Genomic DNA, 6,519 nt, shown 5'->3' with positions numbered 1-6,519 from the left:
TTTTTGATTTAAATTCTGTCTCTAAACAAGATGTGTTTATTGTGGACATCCCGCCGCCCATCTGTCCCCCTGTTGTGACCTGCTTGTGGGTCGCAACCCCTTGGGCGGCAGGTGGGGAGACACCCTGGACAGGCCGCCAGTCCATCATAGGGTCGACACATTCACACCTAGAGACAAGTTGGTTTGGCCGATTCACCTGACCAACATGTATTTGGACTGTGGGAGGAAACCGGAGCACCCGGAGGACACCCATGCAGACACAGGGAGAACATGCAAACTCCACACAGAGGACAACCCAGGATGACCCCCCCAAGGTTGGACTACTCCGGGGCTCGAACCCAGGACCTTCTTGCTTGGAGGCGACCGCGCTAACCACTGCGCCACCGTGCCGCCGCCTCTATCCAATAAAGACAATAATAATAATAATAATAAAGACACGAGGAGTTCATCAATAAGCATTGTGGTGAAAGAATCGCTTGAATATGGGCTTGATAACAACTACATCCTTCAGGGATAATGTTTGAAGCCAAACGAATTATTTGCCATCGATTTATTCACTGAATTTATAGTAAATTTATCAAGAAGATCTCTTCAAAAATGTACAGGCAAGACCAATTTAAAAAAAAATCCAACAGTGCCAGACCTAGTAAGAGAAACAAATAACAGATAACGAAAGACACTATAAAAATAAAGGTGTTTTTTTTATTTTTGCCAAATAAGGTATACCATGACATCAAATCACTGTGATCTAAATGGAAGACTATATCCTTCAGATACTCCTCAACTAACAGCCCTTTGGGTGTTCCTCCTGCTGACACACAGCAATACACCTCTCCCCACCTAGTGCCCCACCCCAGAGGTCATTTTAGTTTAGAGTTACTGTGCAGATTCTGTCCTCCTCAGGGCCTGGCAGCCTAGCTTTGTGAGACGACACAGGAAAATATGTCTCTTTGAACAAACACAAAGGCTTGCTTGTGGTAGCGTCAGTGCTTAGGATTAGGTCAGCGCCATTTTAAAGTTTTTTAAAGTGATTCCTTTCTCATGATGCAATAAGACCATGTATAAAAGGAAGAGAAATAAAACTTTCCGAATTGTTGATTTGAGATTATTCCCGTCAGTAACCACAGGAATTTCACGTGAATAACCTCCTGATGTTCTGACTCCTATCACTGAGCGCCCCAGGGACCTAAGCCTTAAGAGCCGTGGTATTCAACCATGTGTTATGAAGGGTCATGTGTATACAAGATCCATTCCAAACGAACAGAAGACTACACCGGTTGATTTATCTTAATAACACATGGTCTAACAGACACTCCTATAAATAAGTGCACAATCAGTTGGTTTGATACTTTTTATTTATTTTATTTGTGGGTGCCTTTCAGAGCACTCAAGGACACCTTACAGAACACAGGAAAAAGCAAGCAGCACTGTATCAGACAGCATAAAATCAAAACAAAGCTGGGTAGACAATAACAAGTTAACACAACAGATAAGTATAAAATCAACATCTGCACAAAACTCAATGAAGCATGTGTCAGACTGAATATGCCAGTTTGAAAAGGTACATTTTGAGATGGGATTTGAAGGTTGAAAGAGAGTCAATTTTTTGTGTGGGGGAGAGCTCCATAGGTGGGGGGCAGAATGACTGAAGGCTCTAGTCCTCATGGTAGCCAAGCAGGCCGATGGTGTAGTGAGTTGGAGAGCAGAAGAGGATCTGAGAGTGCAGGAGGGCGTGTGGATATGAAGGAGTTCGGAAAGATACGAAGGTGCTGGGTTATTAAGGACCTTAAAGGTGAGAAGCAGGATCTTGAAGTCAATACGGTATTTAACAGGGAGCCAATGGAGTTGCTGAAGAACAGGAGTGATATGATCTACGGAGGGAGTTCTGGTAATGATATGGGCAGCTGAATTCTGGGCCAATTTAAGTTTGGTATTGGGTTGGAAAGAAAACCTGCTTTTGCATGGCCCTCAGTGGCACAGTGTTGAATCCCAGTGAAAAATCTCATGGCTCCACACCCTTTTAAAGCCCATAAGACCATTTGGGGTTTGCCTTAAATACCCTGTGGCTCAGAGACGTCCTAGGTCTCATATCTGCTAGCTTGTTATCCATGCAATCCTGATGAAATGTACCACATCTGAGCTTTCCTTTCAGAGTGCAGCATAGAGGACGGTCTGCTGCTGGTTCCTATAAGCTATTGGAGGCTACTGAAGGGCAGACTGCTACATGTAGAGAAGCCAATATGACGCAGTAGGCTGACAAGATAAATGTCATTCCCTTTTTGCTAGAGCTACCAGAAGCTGATGGAAACAGTAATTTAAAGCCATGTGGTTACATAATATTAAACTGCTTCTTCTCTTACAAATGAGCTCTATGAGAAAACCCCCGTCCTTGTTTTATGTCTCTTTACCTCTTTTAATGAGAGTCTTGGGAAAGCACTGTAAAAGAAAATACAACTATAAAGCAAACAAAAAAAAGGAAAGAAAATAAATGTTATACTAATGCTTGGGATTTGTTGCAGATTTGTTCATGCTAAACGATAGCTTTATAAAGAGACGGCAGCAGGGGGGTGGTTGCTCACGTCTCAGTCTTGAGTGGCTCTGGCACATCAGCAGTAGCCTACATCTCCAAGGGGTTAACGATCAGACACAACTGAGTTTTATTAGTGATTAACCCATAATATGTTTCCCCCTGCGGTGAGGCTCAGACCTGAAATATGCTGGATGCACTGGAGCAGAGAGCAACACCTCGATATAGAAGGAAATTGAGGCAAGTTGGTAATTAGTTTGATGAGGAGGACTGTGTATGTTTAAAGTATATTTTGTGCTGGAGTCAATAAACGTGTGTGCTCAGATCAAGTGTGTCAGAATAACCTGGGACAGAGGTTAATAGAATAATCCCCCTGAGAGTGATTGAATTTTTAAACTGCAAGATAAACTATGCATAACTGATGTGAGAGGCAAAGAAAACTTTAAGTCCCTCTGAAATAAGAATCCATGTTTTTCTTCTCTTGCCTTGATATCAACGCTTTCATAGAGCTCAACAGCAAAACTGTGCAGTTTTATCAGTTAAATTGACAACATTCTCAATCCCTTATACTGCACTGATACGATAAGCTGTTATATGTTACACGTTGCATGTTATATTCTGCATACGGTGAGCATGCAGAAACATTCACATCAACTAAGAGGAGAGCACCATGGAAATTGTGGGCCACATCACAGGCCAAGGAGGTTGTACGAACTTCTCCTCCTATGGTTCCTAGTGTTTCAGTGACTACATCTAATACCAGGTTGCATCACCTGGGATTCAGCATGTAATAATCTCAACAAACAGCCGCCTGCTTACCACGGCTCCCCAGCGCCAGTGAGGCTGCCGAGAGTAAATGGGGAAGCCCCGTCTATACATCATTCCAGGTATTTATACAACTTCCTCGGTCTTCATAGATAAATTAATTTCCAGGACTCCTTACATCCAGTTACCGCCACTGACCATGGAAATGACTGCTCTTTCCCGGAGACACTTGTTTGGACTGTCGAAGATTAGAAAGATAAGGAAGATATTCAGTCATAGCTTTGGCATCAGTTCAAGTGCAACCACTGCAATTTAGATCTCACCTCAGTCCAAGTGTCAATATATGGGGGAATTAGGCACAAGTAGAGGATCTGGAAGGTATCTATTGGATTTGTGCCGATTTTAATTTGACATACGACTCATAACTTTATTTCACGAGGACACGCGAATCATCAATCAGCCATAGTGCTGCAGGTTGTGCAACTGGATATTTGTTTTTCCCTTAGCAATGATCTCATTATATTGATAACAACAGACCATTCTGATCTCATTGCCGACAGCGGCCTCACACAGAGGAGGGCTGTGGGGGGATGTATTAACATTTAGGTGTCCTATTTATAGCAGGCTCAATTAAAGCATTCTCTACCAATTGGTGATGCCGACACTCGGATACTGGCTTGAGCTCTGATCAGTTTCAGAGCTCTGTGTGCGTGTGACTGAAATACACAGTGGTAAAATGAGAGGAATGCTACATATATTATTATATATATTGTTATTATTATTATTATTATTATACATTACCGAGAGATATGTATCTTCACGCCAGTGAAAAGGCCATGTCTCCAATTCAACAGATGAGCAGTCAAGACACCAAACTTATGGGATAAAGCAACCCAGACTGCTGTGTGGACAGTCTGTGTATGCCTTTCTGGCTTCATTTAGCAAGGGAGAAACATGAGCACTGACAACAAAAACAAAGAAAAATGCATTTGTGTAAAACTTGGCAGTTGAAAAACTAAACTAAACATTCTCCATTAGATGCAGGATAATATGAGAATGTGAAGTCTGAGAATATTTCCACTGTTCTTTTCAGAATCAGAATCAACATTATTTTCCAAGTGTGCATGCACAGGAGGAATTTGACTCTGGCACACAGCAGCTTCTAGCACAGCTTGTAGCTACAACAACACATGGTGACAGAAATTAATCTACTACTACTTTCGGCTGCTCCCGTTAGGGGTCACCACAGCGGATCATCCGTTTCCATTTCTACCTGTCCTCTACATCTTCCTCTGTCACACCAGCCACCTGCATGTCCTCCCTCACCACACCCATAAACCTCCTCTTTAGTCTTCCTCTTTTCCTCTTCCCCGGCAGCTCCATATTCAACGTCCTTCTTCCAATATACCCAGCATCTCTCCTCCACACATGTACAAGCCATCTCAATCTTGTCACTCTTGCTTTGTCTCCAAACTGTCCAACCTGAGCTGTCCCTTTAATGTAATCATTCCTAATCCTGTCCTTCGTCACTCCCAGTGAAAATCTTAGCATCTTCAGCTCTGCCACCTCCAGCTCCACCTCCTGTCTTTTCGTCGGTGCCACTGTCTCCAAACCATATAACATAGCTGGTCTCACAACCATCTTGTAAACCTTCCCTTTAACTCTTGCTGGTACCCTTCTGTCACAAATCACTCCTGACACTCTTCTCCACCCACTCCACCCTGCCTGCACTCTCTTCTTCACCTCTCTTCTGCACTCCCCGTTACTTTGGACAGTTGACCCCAACTATTTAAACTCATATGCCTTCGTCACCTCCACTCCTTGCATTCCACTGTCCTCCCTCTCATTCACACATATGTATTCCGTCTTGCTCCTACTGACTTTCATTTCTCTTCTCTCCAGTGCATACCTCCACCTCTCCAGGCTCTCCTCAACCTGCACCCTACTCTTGCTACAGATCACAATGTCATCCGCAAACATCGTCCACGGAGACTCCTGCCTGATCTCATCTTTCAATCTGTCCATCACCGTTACAAACAAGAAAGGGCTCAGAGCCGATCGTTGATGTAATCCCACCTCCACCTTGAACCCATCTGTCATTCCAACCGCACACCTCACCATTGTCACACTGCCCTCATACATATCCTGCACCACTCCTACATACTTCTCTACAACTCCTGACTTCCTCATACAATACCACACCTCCTCTCTTGGCACCCTGTCATATGTTTTCTGTAAATCCTCAAAGACACAATATAAGTTGACATATAAGTGAATATTGGTAATAAAAAAACCCTATCACAGAGTGGAGTCTTGCGGGTTACACATGTCATTAACACACATTATTTGGGAAAAAAAACATTCACCAAAAATGAAATGAAAGAAAATGAAATGAAAGCCACTTTATTTGACATTGTATTCTTACAATGAATTTGTTCTCTGCATTTAACCCATCCTATGGTATAGGAGCAGTGGGCAGCTGCAGCGCCCAGGGACCAACTCCAGTTCTTCCTTCCATTGCCTTGCTGAGGGGCAACCTTAACATGCATGCCTTTTTGATAGTGGGAGGAAACCGGAGAACCCGGAGGAAACCCACGCAGACACGGGGAGAACATGCAAGGACCTGGGACGGCCTGGGGTTTGAACCCAGGATCCTCTTGCTGTGAGGCAACAGTGCTAACCACTGGGCCACCGTGCTGCCATCACCATTAAATGTCAGATGAAAGCTTTGAAAAAGGATTCCTAAAATGTGTCTTAAATATTTGATGGCTGGGAGAGCTGGCGCTGGATTGGCTGGGAGAGCGGGGCAGGCTAATCTAACTGCTAGCCCATGCAGACTGGCATTTTCGATAACACCGAGGGCGGTCTGGCGGCGGCCTCACCTGGCGTTTACTGTGGTGTTGTCGTGAGGAGTGCGGGGAGGTGTGTCGAGGGTGTCTGGCTGGGAGAGCTGGCCCTGGATCAGCTGGGAGAGCTTGGTTTGCTTCGTCCGGTGGGCCTGGGGACCACGGCCCCTGTCGGGAGTTGCGCCCGAGGAGGAAAAACCGCGGGTGGTCTGACAGGACGCAGAAGAGGGGTGAGCTACTAAACTAACTGCTAACCCAGGCAGACCGGCGGTTCTGACAGCCATCCTGGCTGGCGTTCGTTCCCTTGGACAGTGATCCTTTTTTTTTTAGTTTGGGTATATGTGTTAGTTTAGGTATATGAGTTCTTGTAGTTTTTGTATG

This window comes from Lampris incognitus, chromosome 14 (genome assembly GCF_029633865.1).
Source record: "Lampris incognitus isolate fLamInc1 chromosome 14, fLamInc1.hap2, whole genome shotgun sequence".
NCBI classification, from domain to species: domain Eukaryota; kingdom Metazoa; phylum Chordata; class Actinopteri; order Lampriformes; family Lampridae; genus Lampris; species Lampris incognitus.
This window is presented reverse-complemented; position numbering follows the sequence as displayed.